The sequence below is a fragment of the Oryctolagus cuniculus genome, chromosome 12 (genome assembly GCF_051225735.1).
Source record: "Oryctolagus cuniculus isolate XC-2025 breed Fujian yellow rabbit chromosome 12, ASM5122573v1, whole genome shotgun sequence".
NCBI lineage: Eukaryota > Metazoa > Chordata > Mammalia > Lagomorpha > Leporidae > Oryctolagus > Oryctolagus cuniculus.
In genome coordinates, this window is record NC_142878.1 from 15280384 (window position 1) to 15306725 (window position 26342).

Consider the following 26342-nt stretch of genomic DNA (forward strand, 5'->3'; position numbering starts at 1 on the left):
ATCAACTGAAGATCTGAAGTTTAAGAGGGAAGAGACACTTTTGGTTTCAATGTAAAGATGTAGAGAGCTGAAAGAGTATTATTCCAACCCATGTAACAAGAGGAAATGTGGAAATGTTTTTTTTAAAGATTTTATTTATTTATTTATTTATTTGAAAGGCAGAGTTACAGAGAGGAAAAGGAAGAGAGAGAGGACTTCCATCCGCTGGTTCACTCCCCAAATGGCCGCAATGGTGGGAGCTGAGCTATCCAAAGTCAGGATCCAGGAGCTTCTTCTGAGTCTCCCACGTGGGTGCAGGGGCCCAGGGACTTGAACCAACTTCTACTGCTTTCCCAGGACATGGCAGAGAGCTGAATCAAAGTGGAGCAGCCAGGACTTTAAGGCACCTGTAGGGGATGCAGGCGCCACAGGTGGAGGCTTAGTCCACTGTGCCACAGCGCCGACCCCTGGAAATGTTCTTAAACTGTTTTTAAGCCCATTAGAATGAAAAAGACGTAGAATAAACAACAACATGAAAATGAAAGGAGCAGTTTCCAGTCAAGAAGCAGACATCCAGTATTTACTTATCTGGGACAGATACCACTGAACACCACAGAATCTGGTCAAGTCAGTACTATAACAAATTGCTGAAGGCCACGTGAGGGATATTGAGAATTTGTGACACTTCTGTGTGATGCACACTATGAGAGCTCTTACTTCTTGGAGGCGTTTCCTCCAACAAAATGCACACGCAGGGATAAGGGGGAATCTTGAGAACACTCCAAGGTGGTACTGGCTGAGGATGTAATTAGCCACCTGAGATCCTGAGGATGTAATTAGCCACCTGAGGGCCCGCGTGGGATCTCACTGCGGGTGGAGGGAGAACAGACTCCACCAAAAATCATCTCCCCTAAGGAGCAAAAACTGTAATCTGCATAGGAAGGGCACCAAAGCTACAGCCCCAGGGCAGAGGAAAAGAAGGTGTTCTCTTAGGAAAAGGTAGGGGGCCAGCGCCGCGGCTCAGTAGACTAATCCTCCACCTAGCGGTGCCGGCACACCAGGTTCTAGTCCCGGTCGGGACGCTGGATTCTTTCCTGGTTGCCCCTCTTCCAGGCCAGCTCTCTGCTGTGGGGCCCTGGAAGGCAGTGGAGGATGGCCCAAGTGCTTGGGCCCTGCACCCCATGGGAGACCAGGAGAAGCACCTGGCTCCTGCCATTGGATCAGCGCGGTGCACCGGCCACAGCGCGCCAGCCGTGGCGGCCATTGGAGGGTGAACCAACGGCAAAGGAAGACCTTTTTCTCTGTCTCTCTCTCACTATCCACTCTGCCTGTCAAAAAAAAAAAAAAAAAAAAGGAAAAGGTAGGAAGATGTGCTAAGACAGGATTACATCTGGAGGTGAGGAAGGAACATTGAGGAAGACCATACTTTTTTCTTTTTCTTTTTTTTTTAAAGATTTATTTTTTGAAAGAATCACAGAGAGAGAGAGAGAGAGAGAGAGAGAGAGAGAGAGAGACAGCAAGAGATCCTCTGTCTGTTGGCTTACTCCTCAGATAGTCGCAACAGCCAGCACTGGGGCCAGGCTGAAGCAGGAGCCAGAAGCTTCTTCAAGGTCTCCCACGAGCACAGCAGGGACCCAAGCACTTGGATTGTCCTCCCCTGCTTTCCCAGGCCATAGCAGGGAGGATCCAGGACAGGAACCAGTGCCCACATGGGATGTTGACATGGCAAGCAGCAGCTTTACCCACTATGCCACAACACTGGCCTCAGAAACCATACTTCTTGGGCCAGATTCACAAGGATGTCGGAGGAAGCTGCCTTCTTCTGCCACTTGCTCTCAGGCTAACAAACAGTGAGACCAAAATAGCAGTAAAAACATCTTGGAGTTTTGTTGGAGACCGTCTCTCTGCGGAGAAGCCTAAAGGGATGGCCCAAAGCCAAGAAAGGAATCAAGCATAAAGTAACGATAGAAGAATTTGTTGCTGTGCTGGTGTGCTGATGGTAGTCTTAGCAACAGAAAACTTCGAACTCATTTAGGTTCCTCAAGAGGCTAACAAGAAATTGCACACTAAGACCTGGCAGAAGGAAAAGCATGCTCATTTCCAAGCATAAAATATACATACCCAGTATTACTGTCCAATATAGAACATGAGAATCAAAAGAAGATAATTACAAAACATACAAAAAGGCAAGATCAAAGTCAATTTGAAGAGAGACAGAAACTATAAGTACAACACTTACATGTGACACATGGATTGGAACTACCATATGGGGATTTAAATACCACTTTATTGATATAAAAAAGATACAAAATCAGATCATAATTTTAGCAAAGAGGTAGGAACTGTCAGAAAGAATCCAATGAAAATGCAAGGAATAAAAACTAAAAGTATAACACAATGAAGAATATTTTCAGAAGATTCACTATTAGATTCAAAATAATTGAGAAAAGACTCAATGAACTCAAAAGTAGGTCAAATTGAAATGCAAAATTAATGAATATAAAGGAAGCTTGGCATTTACAATAGTTTGACTATGATCTGGCCATTAAATTCATGAAAGATTTTAAGCCCAATGTCATAAATTAACAGTAATAAGAGGATAGAAATTTAGTCCAATGAAGGTAATTAGGATGTGGGACATAGTAGGAAGTCCTCACTAGGAGTGCACCCTTGGGGGATATTTCTTATGAGAGGATTGTTAGAAAAGCCTGAATCTGGGCCCACTCTCTCTCTGTGTTTTCCTGGCTTGTTGTGCACTGCACTGTCTACTTTGGGCCTTTGCCAGAGACAAAGCTTCCATCATGCTATTTAGATATCATACCTACAAAACTATGAGCTTAATAAACCTTGTTTTATTTATATTAGTTGCCTCCGTTATTTCATTATAGTAATACAAGTAGTATTAATTACTATAGTAATTCAAATGGTCAAACATGGTTTGAGCCATTATTTCAAAAGACACAATCCCAAACACCACAATCCCAAATGTAGAAATTCCGAATGATGAAATTCTCTGAACACCAAAATCCCAAAATTCAAAATCTTGAAACTGGAATCCTCAAAAAAAAAAAAAAACTTAAATTCTTTTTTTTTGACAGGCAGAGTTAGACAGTGAGAGAGAGAGAGACAGAGAGAAAGGTCTTCCTTTTCCGTTGGTTCACCCCCTCAATGGCTGCTGCAGCCGGCGCACCGCACTGATCTGAAGCCAGGAGCCAGGTGTTTCCTCCTGGTCTCCCATGCGGGTGCAGGGCCCAAGCACTTGGGTCATCCTCCACTGCCTTCCCGGGCCACAGCAGAGAGCTGGACAGGAAGAGGAGTGACCAGGACAGAATCCGGTGCCCCGACCGGGACTAGAACCCAGTGTGCTGGCGCCGCAGGTGGAGGATTAGCCTATTGAGGCGTGGTGCCTTTAAAAATTCTTTACAATATATTTATTTACATTTTTAAATGAGATTTATTTGAAAGTCATTAAAACCTGACAGAACACATCATAGACCATTTTATGCACTAAAATTGACGACAATGAGGTACATATTTTTACAAGTATAAATGCTCAGTTATACTAACTCATACACAAATATGAAAGTGTGTCAAACATTTCATGGGAAAACAAAATTAGAGAAAAAATTTTATTTGAGTGAAAGTGTTTGAAAGCCATGCATTCAGAAGACACGGGAGAGATGATTCCAAGATGGAGGAATAGGGAACGATGGACCATGTAGGCTAGGGATAAACAGTAAAAAAAAAAAAGTGTATAAAGTGCTCTGCCAGGGGCAGAATTAGAGAGAAAATCACAGTGGAAATTCTACAGAAGGAAGGAGAATGCTGTGGACCTGAGTGGGAGGTGCCAACATGCAGCATGAACGTGGACACAACACATGACTCTAGCAGCAAAGAGCCAGAGAGGGTGCCAGCTTGGAGATGGAGATGAGGTCAGATTATAGCAACCTGTGGTGAGTCCAGCCTGGAGCCCTAGGGGCTAGAAGGTATCTACGGAGCCAATAGAAGCAGCAGGGTTGCTTTCACCGCATCCTCCCCACAAAAGTACCCAGTGCCCAGCTGACAGAGGTTGGGCACCATTTGCCGCAGCATAGGCTGCAGCTGCAGAAGACGTTGTGTGCATGTACAACTGGATCAGACAGGATGCCACTTTCTCAACAGTACTGGTGGCAAGGGCAGGGAGGGGCAACACTCAGCCAGTGACTTTTCTGTACATGTTGATCCAGAGATTCTAGCAGAGGGAAGAATCTGCAGTCCCCACTGATGTTGAGCCTTGTTGGGAGGATTGACAGGAGACTGGGCGCCCTCCTAAGACTCAGAGGCACCCCAGCCTCCCAATGTACCACATGCTCTGAAGTGCAAGCTGCTGAGGTGGAATACCCACGGACAGCTGACTCACTGAACGTCTGACTCTCTCAGGAACAGATAGGCTGGTAGGATAGAGTCTTAGGAGTTCTTGAAGGTGTGGAAACAGAGAATGGACTAGAAGGCCTATTTAGTGAAATAATTAAAAAAATTTCCCCAATGTGGTGAAAGAAAAAGGACATTCAAGTACAAAAGAACATAGAACTCCTAATAAACATGACCTGAAAACATCTTCATCACAACACATTATAGTCAAACTTTCAACAGTAAAAAATAAAGAAAAGATTCTAAAATGTACACGAGAGAAATGCCAGATTACTTTCAGAGGTTCTCCTATTAGACTCATAGCTGACTTCTCATCAAAGACTCTACAAGCTAGCTGTGAATGGAGAGACATAATCTAAGTCTTAAGAGAAAATAACTGTCAACTTAGAATATTATAAGCTGCAAAACTCATATTTATGAATAAAAGTAAAACAAAAACCTTCTATAACAAACAGAAATTAAAAGATTTTGCCACTATTCATCCAGCCTTACCAAAGATGTATAAGGGTGTGCTACACACAGAAACACAACCATCACTATGAAGGAATGTAAAGTCAGAAAATCTCCCAGTAAAAGCATAAAGGAAATCCAAAGCAAACAATAGGAATATTTACAGAAAAATGTTAGGGTCAAGTCTACTTTATTAATCGTCACCTTCAATGTAAATGGTCTCAACTCTCTAATTAAAAGATACAGGCTAGCTGAATGGATTAAAAAACAAAACCCATCTATTTGATGCCTGCTAGAAACACATCTCGCCAACAAAGATACATATATATGGAAAGCGAAAGGATGGAAAAGATATTGCGTGCTAATGGAAAGCAGAAAATGGTAGGTGTAGCCATCTTAGCATCAGACAATATAGACTTTAACACACGAACTGATAAGAGATAAAGAAGGGCATTATGTAATGGTTAAGGGGTCAGTTCATCAGGAATGACAGCTTCATATGCATTCCCTGATCTGGGGTAACTAATAGAGTACCTAATACATAATATATTGAGTGAAATGGACATTTGAGATTTGATGATTATTTATAGCTCTTGTCTCTTCTATTAAGAAACAGTGTTTTTTTTTCTTCATACTATTTGTTGAACTCTTTGATTAGTGTAGGGTTAACCTTATGATCACTAAGTAAACTGAAAATATATCTTTGTAAAAATTAAGAGTGGGAATAGGAGAGGGAGGAGGAAGAAGGTAGAGAGGGTATGGTTAGAAGTATCACTGTATTCCTAAATTTTATATATGTAATACATGAAACATGTGTACCTTAAATAAAATTTTAAAAGTCCATGTATTCAAAGAGTCTACAGGGTTGGCGCTGTGGCTCAGTAGACTAATCCTCCACCTGCAGCGCCGACATCGTATATGGGCACCAGGTTCTAGTCCTGGTTGCTCCTCTTCCAGTCCAGCTCTCTGCTGTGGCCCAGCAGGGCAGTGGAGGATGGCCCAGGTGCTTGGGCCCCTACACCCATATGGGAGACCAGGAAGACCTTTCTCTCTGTCTCTCTCTCTCTCTCACTGTCTGTAACTCTACCTGTCAAACAAAAACAAAAACAAAAACAAAAAAATAGTCTACAAAAAGTTCATGAAGAACTGAAGAACTGTACATAGATTTTGAAGTTTTTTTGCACCAAATAAACATGACTTTTCACATCATTTTCCACAAACTTTTTGAAGTACTCTAATATATCAGCTATGAACAGAGAGATTATATTCATTGAAAAGGGTTAAAGGTGAAATATATAAACACATATCATTCAGGTTGATAGTCATCTACAGTTATAGCTCCGAAAAGCTCTCTTGATAAGATCTAACAAAAACTACAATGAGTGACTACTGCATAAGCAGTTACCCAAACAACTGAGAGCTCAAGAAATTTTATCCCTAACAAATGCAGATGTACAAAAAGGATATTTCCTCATTTATTTAGTAAATTTCAGTGTTTTATGTGTACTCACCAAGCTTATGCAGAAAGGCCAGGTTTTTGCAATGGACTTTTGCAGAATCAAGTTTACAAAAACTGTTTAAAATGAGTTAGAATTCTCTAAATATCCTTTCACAATTTATTCTTCCATTAATAGAAATATTGTAAAGATGAAACAAACATCATATCAAGTTGTAAATAACACTGGCAATTTAAAGTATTGAGAAATAAAAACTTTAAAACAGTGAAAGAAAGAAAGTAGAAAAGAACAAAAATGAACAAATAAAAACAAAAGCTAAACTAAAAGGAGAATCTGATATAGGGAAAATGTATTACAGGTGTCAGTTATGGCAGGTGCATGGATGTAGTGTATAAAAACTGGCTAACTATCAGGATTCCTAACTGTTTCTGAAGTTTTGCACTGGAAAGAATGGCTGCCTTTTTTTTTTCTTTTAAAACATGACTTTTCTTGAGGGATGTATTCACATTCATGTTTTTGGATCTTCTGTTTTTGAAAATCTTCTATGATTCAATATATAGTGACATGAGCATTCTCTATTTAATTTCCTCATCTTCTGAACCATGTTTCCATGTTTTCTTGAGTATGTAGAAACCCATTGTACACACACTCCTATACAGACCACACATTTGTCAGAAACAATACTGGTAATCACACAGCAACATGATCATATAAGTGTCTTCGTATCCCACCTTGCGCAGTATTATTTTTGAATTGGGCAGTAGCTTTTCAGGCTTCTTCAGGCGAATGAAACTTTAACCCACTAGAATCTCCTGGGAATTCAACAGCTGAAAGGACTTACAATGTAGTCAAATGATGTTTTATTAAACTGCATTTTCATTGTTGCCTTATCACCTGGATAATCATTCATCTGAATTTTCCACCAAAAGCATTGGGCTAAATGGAAAAACAAAACTTTATTGTTAACACCTTGAAATTCACTTTTGGAAGCCTTGACGTCACTTAATTTCAAGACTGTCATTATGATTTGTGGATTCAGTTGAAACCCATTTTCTTTTGCAAAATCTACCAAATCTTCAGATAAGTATTTTTAAAGTTACTAACTTTTTGGTCTGGCATTGTGGCACAGTATGGTAAGCCACTGATTTTGACCCATGCACCCCATATTGCACCAGTTGAAGTCCTGGCTACTCTGCTTCCTACCTATCTCCTTCCTGACATTCCTGGGAAAGTGGCATAAGATGGCTAAATATCTCCTACCCACATGTGAGACCCCAATGGAATTTTAGTCTCCTGACTTCTGTCTGGCCCAGCTCCTGCAGTTATGGCCACATGGGGAGTGGATCAGTGGATAGAGGATCTCTTTCTTTTTGTCTCTCCCTCTCTCTCTTTGTTGTTCTGCCTGTAAAATAAATAAAATGAATCTTTAAAAATGAATGAATAATGTCCAGACATTAACACATAAATACATTGGTAAATTCTAGAATTTTTGTATCTATCAAAGGCATGAAATGTCATATTCGATTACAAAAAGACAATGGGTATAGTTTTGAAGGGGCACCCATTGACTAAAGTGGAGCATGCACTGGTTTTTCTATATTATATTCAGTGGTAAAAGTAAAAAGTCTATTTTCTTCTACAGTTAAATCCTGAACCAAAAATATTTCACCAGTTAACATGCTTTGTATCACTGGAAGAACTGTACATAACTATGTGTCTTTGGTTTAGAAAGTCACTAAAAACTTTTTATTCTCTGATGAAGGATTTTAATTGAATTCACATTTACCTATTTTCATTTTATTTGAAAGAAAGACACAGCGAGAGATAGTAAGAGACAGCAATCTCCTGTCTACTGGTTCACTTTGCAAATGCTTGCAGGAACCAGGCCTGGGCCAGGTCGAAACCAAGAGCCTGGAACTCAATCTGGGTCTCCCATGTGGGTGGAGGCATCCAAGAACTTGAACCCTCATCTGTTGCCTCCCAGGGCACGCATTACAAGAATTTGGAATCGAAAGTGGAGGGGAGTCTCAAATCCAGACAATCTGACATAGGATATGATTGTCCCAAGTGCTTTTTTCACTGTTGCACCAATGTAGAACTGTGCCCAATGGAAAGACTGTTTTTCTTTTTTTTTTTTTTAAGACAAGTGTGATACTACGTGTGAAGTCTATCTTGTTACAGAAAAAAAACCACACTAATCTCTTCCCTAGAACTTGGCTTTCTACCCTTTCTTCATATAGCTCTTTTTTTAATCTCAATAGGAGTTGTGATTTGGGGATTTCAGTGTTTAGGGTGTCATCATTCAGGGTTTTAATCTTCAGGATTGTGATTTTGAGGTTTTGATATTTAGGGATTTTAGAATTTGAATGTTTTCATCTTTTGGGGTTTTAGCATTCAGGATATGGCACTCAGGATCGTGTCTTTCAGGATTATGATCTGCACACAAAAGAGTAGATGTATAATGATGGAACAAACCTGAGAGTCCAAAACCAAAATTCCACATTTTGAGATAATTAATTCCTGACAATGATCACAGGTAAGTTGATGGGGAAAGAGCAAACCTCAAATATTGTCATCAGCATAGGTAGATAGTCATGCATAAAGATACAAAGTTAGATCCTAACTTTTTCCTATACATTATGATCAGTTCAAAACAGATCATAGACTTCAATACAAGAAACTAAAGAATAAAACTTTTAGAAGAAAACATAGGAGTATCTTCATAATATTATGTGTAGCAAAAATTTCTGCATCTTTTCCGGAATGCACAATCCAAAACAGAGAAAATGATAAAGTTAATTCTCTAATTTTTAAAAAATTGTTTACATTAAAAGTCAACCATCAAAAAAATTAAAAGTCAAACACAGACTGGCACAAAACATTTGCCAGATTATATGTCTACTGTATTTAAGTAGTCATTTTTCAGTATTTAAGTAGTCATTTTTCAGAGAGAATAAACAAGTGCATATGCATAAAGAGATGTTAAACATCATTAGTTGTTAGAGAAATGCAAACTGACACCACAATGAGATATTATTTCAACCCACTACAGAGGCTATGACCAAAAGATGGAAAATAACACATTTCACCAAGATATTTAAAAACTGGGTCTTACACACTTTGCTGGTGGCAATGTAAAATGGAACATTCACTATGGAAAACAGTTTAAATTTTTAAGGTCAAGATAAGTTTCATGCTAGGAATCTATCAAAAAAATAAAACCTCTATGCAAACAAACATTTCTATATGAATGTTCATGGCAGAATTAGTCATGATATTTCTAAATTAAAATAGGTCAAATGTACCTTAGTTTGTTAGTGAAAAAATGAAATACAGTGTATTTGTGCAAGGGAATGATATTTGGGAATAAAAGGGAATGAATGCTGATGCATGCTGAAACATGGACAAACCTTCCAGTAGATTTTCTGTTAAAGGAGTTAGGCACACAGACCAGTTATTTTATTATTTAAGTCACGTAAAATATCCAGAAAAGACAAATCAACAAAGATGGAAAAGATGGAAAATACATTCAGCTTTAACCCGCTGAGACACAATGCCAGCCCCAGAAATTTTCTAATATGGGATCGCATTGACTGTTGGAAAACTGTGAATTTTCTATAATTCATTGGATTTTGCACATACAATGAATGCTATATTACACAAATCTTACCTCAGAAAGACTGTCAGGAAAATAAGTAATAGATAACCATAATAATTTTATATCCATTTTAAAAAAAATGGAATTTTAGTTTAAGATCTTTGCTCAAAGAAATCTCCAGGCCCAGAGGATCTCAACGGAAATGTCTACAAAACAAGGGAAAATAGTACCAATTTTACACAGCCACTTCTAGCACATAGAAGAAAAGGAAACTCACTATAATTCATTTTATGGGGCTAGCGTTACTTTAACATCAAAGTCATGCAGAGGTACTACAATAAAAAACTGCAGACCCTTGTGCCTCATGGATATAGATACAAAAATTTCAACACAATTTTAGATCAAATCAATTCATGTATAAAAAGGCTCTAGGCTGTCAGATTTTTGTTACCTAGATGACTTGGCTCTTGGTATAAGGTAGGGATGAACTCTAACTGGATGGATGCTGCTTAACCTGGAGAGCTAATGCAGTCCAAGCACAGGCAAGCACAGTGGTAGGGTCAGAATGGAATAGGCTTTGCCACTCTTGTCATGTTTCTTAACAATTGCTGATCTTCATTTTTTCCCAATGAAATATGAATATAATGATGCCTACTTTCAAGCTTGCTTTCAATGTACACATAAATTATAGAAAATACCTGACACATAAAACACAGTGTCTGTCTATTGATGACAGAGGGCAGCAATTTATCAAATGCACATTTGGGATTCTGTGTTTCAGTTTATACTTACTATACTTTAGGCAAATCTAACATGATGTCCTTTTTTAGGATCAATGGTAACAGTGAAACTTACCAACTTCCACTTTTTCAAGTGGCAGTAGATTCATGTTCAAAGCATTGCTATGTAATATGGATATAGAAATTCTATAGCAGGGCATAGTTTGCAACAAGGTTTAAACCAAGGCTGTGTACTTTTGGGAAAAGGGCAGAAAGAAGTACTGGAGTTGGTGATCATCATATGTGATATCAGCCAGGGAATTCTTTCTGAACAACGTCAGCCTCTAGGGGAGCAGAACCACATCCTGGATGTAGAGGCAGGCAGTGGACAGGAGCAGCCTCTGCCAGCTGGCTGGTGTAGGGGTGGAAATTTCTACCCTAAGGTCAACCCCTGGCTCCTGGAGGCAATGCTATGGGGTGGAATACTGCAACTGTAGTGTGACCGAGGCTTGAGACAAGGATGCTCACCACAGGTTAGTCACTCACCATGATGTTAACTTTAACATTAACACTAACACTAGATGTACATATTTGCCATTCTCCAAAAGTGTAAATTAAGTTTAAGCTGGCTATGGCATATGCATCTCATTTCATACTACAAGTACTCTGACTGCCTGGTGGTGACTGCACAGATTACTCTTTGAAGACAGTACTGAAGAAAACTGGCTGTGGGTAGCACATGCACTGCGTCATTCCCTATGCGCGGCACTCAGAAGTAATCAGCCGTCATTTTTAAACTGATCCTAGTAATGATTATTACTTTCTATTAACATTTTCTTTAAAAAATAGCCACGTTAAACAGAGAAATGGGAAAACAGAAGTTCTTCAATGAAGACATTTGATCAAAGAGGCCCAACAGCATAAACAGAGCAGATTGACGCTGTAAGTGTTCATTTTTCATCATTTCTTCTCTTTGTCTTTTTGCATTTACGTGCAGATCAATCTTGTTCAACTTGACTTTATATGTTAAATTATAAGCTTCTTTAAAAGTAAGAAAGGTGTCTTTTTCTCAGCTACAAATGAGTATTGAGAACATAGTTATGATCCGTATATCATAAATATGGGGTATCAACAAAGAATGCAAACCTTCCATTGTCTAGAAATACAAATGAGTGGAAATAGGGATGATTAATAGGTATGATATACTTTCAGTATCTTCTGGATTCATAGCATGACTTACAAGTCCTGTTTTACAATATATCTTTGTAACTATATTTGCAACATAATATTGATATATTTCTGTTAAATTATGCAATAATTGTTACATACATATATATACCCAAACATACCCCTCCCTCTGGATTAGAAAATGGGAAATAAACCTCATTGTTAGTGGCTTCAAAATATAAGTACAAGATACAATGATATTATCAAACAGAATCTCACTGAAATATTCAGCAATAAACAGTGATAAATTAGAAGGGTATCGAATAAATGATCTAACAATGCATCTCAAGTACCTAGGAAAACATGCACAAACCAAATCCCAAATTAGTAGGAGGAAAGAAATAATAAAATTTGGAAAAGAAATAACCACAATTGAAATAAAAATCCATACAAAAGATCAGTAAAATCAAGAGCTGTTTTTTTTTTAAATAAATGTTAGATAAACCATTGGCCCAACTAACCAAAAACCAACAAAATAAACAAAAAAACAAAACTAAAAGAGAAGATCCAGGTTAATTATATCTGAGATGAAAAGGCATGTTAGAATTTACAAACATATTCCAAAAAATTGGAAATCTTGAAGGAACTGATAAATTTCTAGACACAGCCTGTTTACCAAAATTGAGTCATGAAGACATAGAAAACCTGAATAGACCAATAACCAAAACAGAGATTGAATCATGAATAAAGAACCTCCCAACAAAGAAAAGTCCAGGACTGGATGGCTTCATTGCTGAATTTTACCAAACTTTTAAAGAAGAACTAATCCCAATTCTCTATAAACTATTCAAAACAGTGAAAGGGAGAGAATCCTCCCAAGCTCCTTCTATGAGACCAGTATCATCTTAATTACAAAACCAGAAAAAGACACAACATAGAAAGAGAACTATAGACCAATATCCATAATAATGCCAGCTAATGAAATCCAGCAACATATAAAAAAGATAATCCACCTGGACCAAGTGGGGTTTATCCCAAAGATGCAGGGATGATTCAACATAAGCAAATCAATAAATGTGCAACATCACACTAAGAAATTGAAGAATGAAAATCAAACGATTATCTCAGTAGATGCAGAAAAAGCAGCTGATAAAATACAAAAGTTTTGTGAGTTTTGTGATAAAAACTTTGAATTAATTGTGCATAAAAGGAACATAACTCAACACAATCAAGGTAATATAGGAAATACCCACAGCCAGCAACATATTGAATGACGAAAAGCTGGAAGCAATTCCTCTAAGATTCAAAACCAAACAAAGATGCCCACTCTCATCATTACTATTCAACACAGTTCTTGAAATTCTAGCCAGAAGCATTAGGCTAGAAAAAGAAATCAAAGGCATACAAATTGGAAAGGAGGAAATACATGTATCCTTGTTTGCTTATGACATGATCCTATATATATATATATATATATATTCTATATACATAAGATATCCTATGTATATATAGGATATATAGAATATATCCTATATTTATATACACATATATATGATATATATATATATGATATACATATATAGGAAACCAAAAAACTCCACTAAGAGCCTATCAGAATTCATAAGCAAGCTAGGCAAAGTTGTAGATGTAAAATCAACATACAAAAATCATGTCCTTTGTATACACTAAAACTGCCATGGCTGAGAAAAAATTATAAGTTCAGTGCCATTCAAAATAGCTACAAAAATTTAAATACCTTGGGATAAATTTAACCACATAGGTGAAAGGTCTCCACAATGAAAGTTACAAAAATTAAGGGACTGGAAGACAGAAAAGTGAAAATTTTCCATTTACATCATTGAAAGAATTAAAATCAAAATACCCATACTTACCCAAAGAAATTTACAGATTGGATATGATCTCAATTAAACTTCCAAAGATGTTGTTCTCAGATCTAGAAAAAACAATACTAAACTCCTAAACTTTATGTGGAGAAACAAAAAATCCCGAAGAACTGAAGCAATCTTCTATTTTTTTTTTCTTGACCATTGTTTATTAAGATGATATTTTCCCCCCAAAGAAACCTTTTATCTAAGGAATACAAACTTCATGCATTTCATAAGTACAACCTTAGGAATATAGAGATTCTTACCACCACACCCACCCTCCCACCAACACTCTCACCCTTCCTCCTTCTCCCTCTCCCATTCCCAGTCCCATTCTCCACTAAGATCCATTTTGATTAACTTTATACACAGAAGACCAACTATATACTAGGTAATCAAAAATTTGCACAAAAACAAACATACAAACAAAAACTGTTCCTCAAAAGTTGAGATAAGGCTGCTCAATTCATTGAATCTTGAAGTCAATTTCACTTCTTTATTTTTTTAGAAACATAATTAAATTTAAAGAAGCACCCTAGAAAGATAAATTTTTTGTGAGCACTTAGACATAATTATAATACAACTCTTTGAGGATGGAGATCCTGCATGGGAAGTTAGTACACAGTGACTCTTGATAATTTGACAATTAGCACTCCTATGTATGATAACACTGATCACCTGAAGTTCTTGACATGAGCTGCCTAGGCTATGGGAGCCTTTTGAATCCACAATCTCCATCAGTGTTTAGACAAGGCCATAAGCAAAGTACAAGCTCTTTCCTCCCTTCAGGGAAAACTCCCTCCTTCTTTGATAACCACTTCTTCCCACTGGGGTTTCAAGCACCGAGAGCCTTAATTTTAAGACATCTTTTTTCAACAGTATTTTGGCTTTCCATGCCTTAAATGTTCTCCTGTGCTTTTCAGCCAACCAGAATGCCTTAAGGGCTGTTTCTGAGGTCAAAGTGATATTTAAAGCAATTATCATTCTACGAGACTACTGTGTAGACTGCTTCCTATGTCAGAGCATTCACTCCTTTTGAATTCTATTTATTATTATCAGACACTTAATCCTATCCACATGATCACTTTAATACTGAAGATGATATTTTTACCACCCCGCTTAAGGGGATTTGGGGTCCCATGGCAACTGTACCCTTCAAAGTAGTTTCATAGGAATGTATGCAGAACTATACAGCTTTACAGTTACAAACTTTGTATACTTCATATTTACTGCTTTAGGAACATGATTATTCTTCCTACCATACCCACCCTCCCAATCATACTCCAACCTTTCTTCCTCCTCCCTCACTATTCCCACTCTTATTTTTTACTGACATCTATTTTTAATTGACATTATACACATATGTTTAACTCTATGTTAAGAGTTCAACAAATAGTATTTATTAAAAAATATTCCTCAACAGTCAAGACAAGGTCTGTTCAAGTTGTTGCTTCTCAAAGTGCCAATTTCACTTCTACAGATCACATTTTATGTGCTCTATTAGTTATTGCAGATAAGGGAGAACATACAGTATTTGTCCCTTTAGGACTGGCCTTATTTTACTTATTTCACTGTTTTCCAGATCACTTTACCTGCTAAATCTGAAAAAGATGCAACAAGAAAGAGAACTACAGACCAATTTCCTGATGAACATAGACACGAAATCCTCAACAAAATTCTAGCCAATAAAATTCAACAACACATCAGAAAGATCATTCACCTGGACCAAGTGGGATTTATTCCTCATATGCAGGAATGGTTCAACATTTGCAAATCTATCAATGTGATATATCACATTAACAAACTGAAGAACAAGAACCATGAAATTATCTTAAGAGATTCAGAGGAAGCATTTGATAAAATACAAGACTCTTGCATGATGAAAATGCTAAACAAACTGGGCATTCAAGGAACATTCCTCAAACAATCAAAGGCATCTATGACAAACCCATGGTCAGTGTCCTAATGAATGGGGATAAGTTGGAAGCATTCCCACTGAGATTCATAACCAGACAAGGATGCCCAGTCTCACCATTGCTATTCAATATAGTCCTGAAAGTTTTATCCAGAGTCATTAGGCAAGAAAAAATCAAGGAATACAAATTGGAAAGGATGATGTGAAGCTGCCCCTATTTGAAGACGATATGATTTTATATATAGGAGATCCAAAAGGCTCCACCAATAGACTTGGAACTCATAGTAGAGTTTGATAAAATAGCAGGATATAAAATCAATTCACAAGAAACAACAGCCTTTGTGTACACAGGCAATGCCATGGCTGAGAAAGATCTTCTAAGATCAATCCCATTCACAATAGCTTCAAAAAATCAAATACCTTGGAATAAATTTAACCAATGATGTCAAAGATCTTTATGATGATAATTACAAAATGTTAAAGAACAAATAGAAGAAAACACAAAAAAAGGAAAAATCTACCATGTTTATGGATTGGAAGGATAAATATCATCAAAATGTCAACATTTCCAAAAGAAATTCACAGATTTAATGCAATACTAATCAAAATACCAGTCATTCTCAAATCAAGAAAAAATGATGCAGAAATTCGTATGGAAACACAGGAGACCACAAATAGCTAAATCAATCTTATACAACAAAAATAAAGCCAGAGGCATCACAGTACCAGATTTCAAAACATACTACAGGGCAGTTATAATCAAAACAGCCTGGTACTGGTACAAAAATAGATGAATAGACCAATGGAACAATCCTAGAATCTATAATCACCTTATTTTGGCCTAGGAGCTAAATCAATCCCTGGAGCTAGGACAGTCTGTTCAACAAATGGTGGTGGTAAAACTGAATTTCCACATGTAGAAGTATGAAGCAAGACCCCTACCTTACACCTTATGCAAAAGTCCACTCAAAATGGAATGGATTAAAGACCTAAATCTTTTCAGTTAAGTTTCAGCACTTAAGAAGAATTGTGTATTGATTACAGTATTCAACCAATATAAGAGTGGGAATAAGAGAGGGAAGAGATGTGCAATTCGGGACATGCTCAAGCTGACTTACCTCAAACGGTAGAGTTAGAAACATACCAGGGGATTCCAATTCAATCCCATCGAGGTGGCATGTACCAATGCCATCTCACTAGTCCCAGTGATCAATTTCTGTTCACAATTGATCATAATGATAGGGCTAAGAACCAAAGGGATCCCATAAACAAGAATAGTGTCTGCAAATACTAGCTGATAGAATCAAAAAGGGAGAGAATGATCCAACATGGGAAGTGAGATACACAGCAGACCCATAGAATGGCAAATGTCCTAACAGCACTCTGGCCTCAGAATCAGCCCTTAAGGCATGCGGATCTGGCTGGAATGCCCATGAGAGTGTTTCAGGCATGGAAAGCCAAGACACTCTGGGGGAAAAAAAAAAAAAAACTAAATGAAAGCTCTCCATGAGTGAGATCCCAGTGGAAAGAATGGGTCATCAAAGAAGGAGGTACCTTTCTCTGAAGGAAGGAGAGAACTTCCACTTTGACCATGGCCTTGTCTAAACATGATCAGAGTCAGTGAACTCAGGGGACTTCCATAGCCTTGGCAGCTCATGACAAGAGCCTAGGGTGATTACTGAGGCCATAAACAAGAGTGTCAATTTGTTAAGTCAACAACAGGAGTCACTGAGCACTTACTCCTCATGTAGGATCTCTGTCCTTAGTGTGCTGTACATTGAGATTTAATGCTATAACTAGTACTCAAACAGTATTTTTCACTTTATGTTTCTGTGTGGGAGCAAACTGTTGAAATCTTTACTTAATGTGTGCTAAACTGATCTTCTGTATAGAAAGAGAATTGAAAATGAATCTTGATGTGAATGGAAGGGGAGAGGGAGTGGATAAGGGGAGGGTTGCGGGTTGGAGGAACGTTATGGGGGGGAAGCCATTGTAATCCATATTCAATACTTTGGAAATTCATATTCATTAAATAAAAGTTAAAAAAAAGACCTAAATCTATGACTCGATACCATCAAATTATTAAAGAACATTGGGGAAACTCTGTAAGATATTGGCACAGGCAAAGTTCTTGGAAAAGACACCAAAGGCCCAATCAACCAAAGCCAAAATTAACCAATGGGATAATATCAAACTGAGAAGCTTCTGTACTGCAAAAGAAACACTCAGGAAAGTGAAGGGGCAACTAATAGAATGGGAGAAATTATTTGCAAACCGTTCAACTGATTAAGGATTAATAACCAGAATATATAAAGAGGTTAAGAAACTCCACTACAAAAAAAAAATTAACAACACAGTTAAGAAATGAACAAAGGGCTTAGACATTTTTCAAAAGAGAATATCCAAATGGCCAACTGACACATGAATAAATGTTCAGTATCACTAGTCATCAGGGAAATGCAAATCAAAATCACAATGAGGTTTCACCTCACCCCAGTTAGAATGACTTTCAAATAGAAATCAATAAACAATAAATGCTGGTGAAGACATGGACTAGGGTATATTCTTCTACAAATATGACATCAAAGTAGGCTTTACATTAACTGGGGAAAAGTTGATAACATCCATCCAGCAGTCTGAGGAGTATATCCACAGAAGCTGATGGAAGGTCAGGACTCACGTTCCTCATCCAGTTATGCCAGGCTGAGTGCAGTCATCAAAGAGAAGGTATTTCTTGAGTTCTTGTCATTGACATGCCAGTCATTGTGGAGGATGTAGCAGCAGACATGGCAGAAAATGTCTACATAGGCATAAATGGTGTGCTTTATTTGTTTGCTTTTACAAAATTTATTTTATGTTTTTTTATAACCAATATAACTTACTGGTGAATACAGGAAAAGATGCCAGCCTGATGATAAGGTAAAATTTATGTTCACCATAAAGAAGTGATCACTGACACAGACAAAGGGGTGTAAATATGCAAGAACTCATAGGACAAGGGTCCACACTGTGGTGCAACAGGTTACACTGTTTCTTTGATGCTGGCATTCCATATCAGAGCGCCATTTCAGTCCCTGATGATCCATTTACAAACCAACTTCTTGTTAATGCACTTGGGAAGATGACTAGCTACTTGGGACCCTGCCACCCATATGAAAGACCCAGATGGAGTTCCTGGCTCCTGAGTTCAGCTTGGCCCAGACCTGGCTACTGTAGTCATTTGGGAAGTAAACCAGTAGATGGAAGAGCTCTCTCTCCTTCTCTCTCTCTCTTTCTCTCTCTCTCTTTCTCTCTCTCTCTCCCATTTCAAATGAATGCAAAAACAAATACTTTTTAAAGTAAAAATAATAGGATAAGAAGGATCTGCTCCTTCAACATTATAATGTCTTGTAATTTCTAGTGGGAGGCTCTTCAGGGGAGTGGCTGGCTTGGAGGTAAAAACCATCTCAGATGGATGCATTTTAGATCCACACTAATGTACCAGAGTCAATGGGGTAATAGCTGTAATGAAAAAATAGGTCTTTATTCATGCTCTGAGATAATTAACGTTATAGGCTCTATGATATAGCCACACAATCCACAATTTGAATTATTTAACTAGTCCTTCTTACCTTACAAAGTTCAAGAAACATGAAACATGAGAAAACTACATGGAAGATGGGACGTGCATATTGCCCAGTTTGGGACACTTGGAGCATGTAAAAATGACTAAATTATAAATATAAAGAATTATTTATGTGTTGGCTGATAAACTGATTTATAGTATAAGTGGAAATATAATTTATCTTAAACATTTTTTAAGTAATGAATTTTTAACATATTTGAAATTAGTAATATTTTTAAGCAAAATGTTTTCAAATTTTCCCTAAAGTTATTCCCTGATTATTATGTCATTAGCAGAACAATTATTCTTATGATGTATTCATGAACTTCAAGAATTTTAGCCATATCATATCTAAATATTGCTTCACTGATATTTTTCTAATGAGTGCACTTATTTATATTCTTTAAAAAAATGAAACAGTCAACTATTTAAACTGCATTTTATTGTTCTAAATGAGAAATGGTAGATAGCTGATGCATGTGCGTCATACATTTTTAAGCTTTTTACAATAGAAAATGCAAACATACTCAAGAGACAGAACAGTTTCATGAACCCTCATGCATTTTTCATGCAGATTCAATAATTATTAACTCATAGTCAGTCTGGCTTCATCTGTACTCACAACCACTTTACCTCCTCGTTATTCTGAACCATATCTTTGACACTACATCATTCAATTCATGGATATTTCAGTTTGCATCCTTGAAAGATAGGGCTTAAAAAACAACCAAAATTCTGTCTTCACATCTAAAAATTATAAATAAAATACTGATATCCTCCCAATTACTGTTTAAATTTTAAATGATCTGATTGGTAATAGTTTCAGCTTTGCGAATAGAGATCCAAAGGGAAAAAGAAGCAGTCCTCTGTATTTAGCAGTTCCACATCTCACACTGAACATATTTGGGAAAAAATAAGAAATTTAAAGTTCTAGAAAGAAAAAGTATAGTTGCTGCATGCCCAGTACTGCACTGAATCCATGGAATAGATGTGCAGACAAGGCAATCCTTGCAGTGACTTCTGCCATTTCATAGATTCTCAGACTTGCTCCAGTACTACGGTCTAAGCATTGTTCACCTCATGTCTCATTCTTGTTCTCTCCAATTAAGCCTGTGGTGGTTGTGTCTGTACTGAACACGTGCAGACTTTCTCTTGCGATTCTTTCCTAAACAATTCAGTAATTATCTATATAGTTTTTATATCCCTTTAGGTACAAGAGGTCTTCAAAGAGTTCATGGAAAAATGCAAATTATGTAAAAACCATGCATGAATTTTAAAAAGGTTTGCATCAAAATAAACTTGCACTAACTTGTCATAACATATCTGAACAAAATCTAGTTTGAGGCACTAAGGACAATAAGATATCAGTTTGGAAAGAATCCCTAACAGAGCATGGAAAGTCTGCTACAATTGAAGCAAGAAAAAAAGAACATCAAATTTATGGTAAGGCTTGGGTAGAGGAATGGTGAAATCACTGATGCTTTAGGAAAAGGTGATGAAGACAATGCTCCAAAGAAACCAGCACTGTTCAACGGACAACTCAATTTAAGAAAGGATCACATTACATTGAAGATGAAGACAGCACTGGCAGACTATCCACATAAATTTGTGAGGAAAAATTGTGACCATGCCATAACTGAAAATAAGTAACAACTGCAATAGAATGGCCAACATGATAAACAGCTCACTTACTTCAGCTCACACAATTATGATTGAGACATTAAAATGGAGCAAACTTTCTGCTTGATGGATGCCAGATCAGATTTGGACAAAGCAGAGCTTTCAATGGGAATTTTAAAGAATTAGGATACAAATCCTGAAGCATTTCTTCAAAGAATTGTAACAAGCAATGAAATATGACGTTACCAGTGTAATCCTAAAGACAAAAGTAACCAAAGTGATGGCTACCAAAAGGTGAAGTTGTCCAGTCACAGCAAAAATGGTCTGGGCAAGAGCAGAGGTCATGTAACTTCTGTGGGAGATACTCAATGCATTTTGCTTGCTGAATTTCTAGAGGATAAAGAGTGGTAATGTCTGTTTATCATGAGAGTGTCTTGAACATGGTTGCCAAAGTTTTTGCAGAAAAGTGCCCAAGAAAGCACCAGAGCATCCTTCTCCATGAAAAGAATTATCTTGCTGATTCCCCTCATCAAACAAAGAACATTGAGAGAAAAGAATTTTAAATATTATTATTTATTTTATTCATCTAAGATAGATAGATAGAGAGAGAGAGAGAGAGAGAGCTGTAGAGAGAGAGAGTGCTTTCTACCATTGCTGAGTCACTTTCCAAATGCCTACAATAGCTAAAGCAGGATGAGAGTGAAGCCAGGAGCTGAGAATAAAATCTGGATCTCCCACAAGGCAAGGATGCAAATACTTGAGCCATCACTTTCAGCATATGAGAGTGCACATTATCAGGAAACTAGAGCCAGGAGGGGAGCCGGGTCTTGAAGTCAGGCACTTCAGTGTGGAATGGGGACATCACAAGCTATGTCTTAATTACTAAGCCCAATGCCTTCCCCCTGATGAGCGTTTTGGAGGAAAATCATTGGACATCCAATTTACAGTCCTAATTGGGCTCATTATGGCTTCTTTTTGTTTCCTAATCTTAAAATATTTTAACATTTTTTCTTCAGTTAATAAAGTATAAAAGACTGTATTAGCATGGTTATTTTCCCAGGGCCCTCAGTTCTTTAGGAATGAACTAAATGACTAGTAGCATTGCTTTAAAAAGTATACTGAACTTGAAGAAGTCTCTCTGGAGAAACAAAGTTCTATTTTTCATTTTTATCTTTCAGTGCAATTTCCATGAACTTTTTGAAGTCCCCTTATAAATAATATGGAAAATGTTTAAAGCATACAGGAGGCTAAGTGTAGCTTGCATGTAACATTGTACCATTTTGTATAAGGAACTTCAGCATGTACTGGAACCAAATCTCCTGTGGATACTGAGGGCTGACTGTACATATTGCATTTGCCACGTGTATCTTTTCAGTCTCTTTAATCAATTTTCTCTTGTCTTTATTCTCTTACACAATTTGTATTCTCTTTGACAATTTGTCATGTATAACTTCCACAGTTTGGATTTTATAGAGACCATTTCCAAAGTGTCGACTGGTATGTTCCTATGTCTTGTTTTCCCTGAAAATTGATAGATGGGTCTAGAGGCCTGATTTATATTTTATTTATTTTTTTGGCAGGACAACTTGATGTGTGGTGTTACATGCTTTCATTGTGAAGTACATAATATCCAGTTGTTTCCGTTTGTGTGTGTGTGTGTGTGTGTGTGTGATTTTAGTAGGCAATGGTGAACAATACCTAGATTCACTAGATGTTTTGGAATTGTAAATGGTGATATTCTAGTTTTGGAATTCCTTTATGCAGTAGTTAAATTTTGTAATAAAGAAGCATTACTCTGAAATGTCTGTTGCTGCAGTCTACAGGAATGACTGGATGTGACCTGGTTCTTTCTCTTTATTTACCAGTTTTCAGCAGCATACTCCAATATTTATGATTTTAGCATCAATGTGAATGCACAGATCCAAACATATCTGATGTGTTTCAACAACAACTGCAGTCACTGCTCTTATTGATTCTCAAATTGCCTCATTTTTGTCAGTGGAAGCCTCTTTAAATTGGCTCCTGGTTTTTTGAAATAATGACACCCTTCTGTTTGAATAACAAGATTGTTCTGGTCCCATCTTGTGCAATTTTGCAATCTGCCATTTCTTCAGAGCCCCTGTTCTTTTCAACAGGAAGTAGTAGTTATAGCACACAGTCTGGGCACCAGGAGTTCTCAATACCACTTAGTTGGCCATTGTTTCTCTAGGTGGTTGTTTGTTTTTGTGGACAAGGCTAGGGAATCTGTATTTTTTAATAACTAAATGCACCATGACATCCTGCTGACATTTCCAAAATCAAATTTATGACTACAGGGTTTTTATATATGCTCTTTTATCATTATCTTTCCTCTTTCCATGCTGAGAACCCCAGTTATTTTCAATCAATGTCTCTGCAGTTATTTTGTTGTCTCTAAACTCGTTCCCTAATATAACCTACAGGAAGGGCTCTCAGGACACTATGAGGGGTCTTCAAACAGCTCATGAAAAGTGTGTATTATGAAAAAGCTAGGCATGGATTTAAAAATAAGCTTATCTTCCATGAAAAAATGTTCAAGTTTATTCCATTTTTCAAAAATGTTTTGTAGTATCTTCTTATACAGTACTCTGTACATTCTGTTTCATGCAAATATATATTCACATCCATAAAATTAATGCCTCACATGATCTCACTCATATATGGAATCTGAAAAATGTTTATCTCAGGAATCTCAAGTAGAATAGTAATTGCCAGAGACTGGTGAGCAGGAGTTGGGGAAGATGGGGAGAGGTTGGTCAACAGGTACAAAGATGCATTAAGATAGAAGAAATAAATTCTGGTGTTCTGTTACAGTAGGGTGACTACAGATAACAATAATGTGATGTATTATTCAAAAAGCTGGAAGAGAGCATTTTAACGTTCTCAACATAAAGAAATGATAAATGTTTGAGGAGATAGACACACTTAACCTAATTTGAACATTGTGCAATGCATACATACATCAAGATATCACATAATATTCCAGAGGGGCATACAATTATTGTGTGTAAAATAAAAATTAAAATATTAAATTCTCACTATATTCCCCCCAAATCGTCAAAAATGCAAACATATACATGCAATTTTTATACAAAAATAGGAGTCTAGTTGCACATATCACTATACTCCAAGCTAAATCTTTGTTTAAATTTTTAAAAGTGGCTTAAATTAGTTCCAGTTTAGAAGTTCTACTTTGGTGTTTGTACCACGTGTATTTTATATTCACAGTAAAGTAATTGATTCAGAAAGAAACTTTTGAAGTTCCAGTTGCTCTAATAAAAGAATGGATCTGCACTTAAACTGCAGGGGTTAATATCCTAAGTTGTAAAGTGCAGGTACACAGCCCATCTTTTGATTTATTGGCTGTTCTTTCTTGTTTTATTAGGTCATATCAGCAATAATAAGGTTTAGGCAAGACTTTTGTAAACAGTAAATGTATTGCAATTTATTATTTCCCAGGGTGTGTCCACAGAATATTTTGTTCCACAGATTTGAAAATCCTAATTAGCAGGAGACACTGCATACAGAAGAATGAGGATTCTGTATTTCATTAAATTTGTAGGGCCTTTCAGTGTGTTTTGTTCTTCTAAGAGGAGGCAAAACCTCTTCTGTGTCTCAAATGTATTTCACGACAGGAGCCTTACGAGGACATAGTGCATCTCTGTATTCTAAGAACAAACCAGGGTGCAGATATCGCAGAATGGGGACTGGGAGCCACAAACGGAAGGTCAAGGCTGATCAGTGCACTTCAGTGCAGATATGTCGGTCAGGAATTCAGGAGTTCAAAGCAAGTCAGTCTAGGCCTCCATACCTGATGGAGAGGGATACATTGTAATCTAGCGTTCCTTAGAAGTAGGGAAGCTGTAGTGAACATTGTGAGTTGAAATAGACATGGTGATACACAGATTCGGCGAGATCATGAACATAATTGAACAGAGAAAAACAGGGTAAGCATTCAGCCTCATGGTTAAAACACCTTTTAAGACACTCGAGTCTCTCCTTGGAGTACCTGGGTACAATCTGTGGCTCCTGCCCCTGCCTCCATCTTCCCGCTAATGAGATCAGCAGTGTTGAATCAAACAATTAATTTCTGTCCCACATAGGATATCTGGATTGAGTTCCTGGTTGGTCTTGGCCCAGCCTGAGTTGTTGGCATTTGCTGGCTGTTTGTTAGGATGTGAACGAATAAGTAGTCTCTCTCTCACACTCTCTCTCTCTCCCCACACACACCCTTTCCTCTCTTGCTCCCTCCCTCCTTCTAGGTAAAACAGAGAATTTTGTCATCTTTTCTAAAATCTAATAATACTCACTACCAAGTATGATATTTGAAACTTAGTTCTTCCTGACTCCAACACCCAACCCGGGCTTCCCGCTCCCTCATGTCCTTCATGGTCATGGTAGAGGCCTACTTCAGGAAGGTTAGAATAAAGTCAAGGTGCCATCAGCATCTTGTGTGTATTGTGCATTTTAGAAACCCAGGTCCAGGTGTTTTTAAGTAGCGAGTCTCCAACTTTAAATGTTTATATATCATCCAGGATTATTGTTATAAAGACAATTCTTATGCAGTAGGTCTAGGGCAGGGTCCAAGATTTTGAATTTCTATCCCAAGGGATACCCGTGCTACTAGTTTGTGGATCACAGATTTTAGAGCACCAAAAAAAGATCTTATTTTTTAATGATTTTATTTTTTAGCTCAAATTTTTCACAGTTCCCTCCTACCCAGGGAGGATTTATATCCATCCTGGGGTATCAGACTTCTCAGTATTGGGTATTGTTTCAAACACGAACTTGACCCCTACAATGCTAATCCAATGACGGCTACTTCCTCTTAGAAATGTATTTCATTTAATTTCACTTCCAGGAGGACATGCACGCCTTATTTTTCTCATTCCCGGGTTCCTACTCTTCCATTTCAATCTCTTAAGGTTGAAATGCTTGCAGGCTTAGTACTTGGCCATGTTATTGTCTGCTTCTGTTTTGATGATCCCAACTGGTCTTATTTCTTTAGGTATCATCTATACCCTGCTGATAATCCTTCACCCTCATCTTCAGTTTGGACCTCTCCCTTGAATTTCAGTGTTGTCTTTATAGCAGCCTATGCAACATCAAAGACACATCTTAGTATGCTCTTCTTTCACAAATCTGCTCCAAACACACCCTTTTCCGTTTGCATCAATGGAAGAGGCATAGGTTAAGAACACTTGAAGCATTCTTAATTATTTTCTTTGTTCCACATCCAAGTCGTGAGGAACTCACCTGGCTACCTTACAAACATGTCTGCATCCTCTCCACCCTCAGTGTATTTGCAGTGGTCTCCTAATTGACTTCCTCTGTCTGTTCATGCTTCTGTACATTCAATTGTCAACATAGGAGACAAATTATGCCAGTCACTGTTTCAAACCCTTCAGTGCCTCCCATGTGACTCAGGGCCAGCAATTTTACAATGGCTGACAAGGATCCACAGGTCTCTCCTCTGCTTTACCTCCTTTCTCTCACCTCCTACCTTCCCTCCCCCTTCT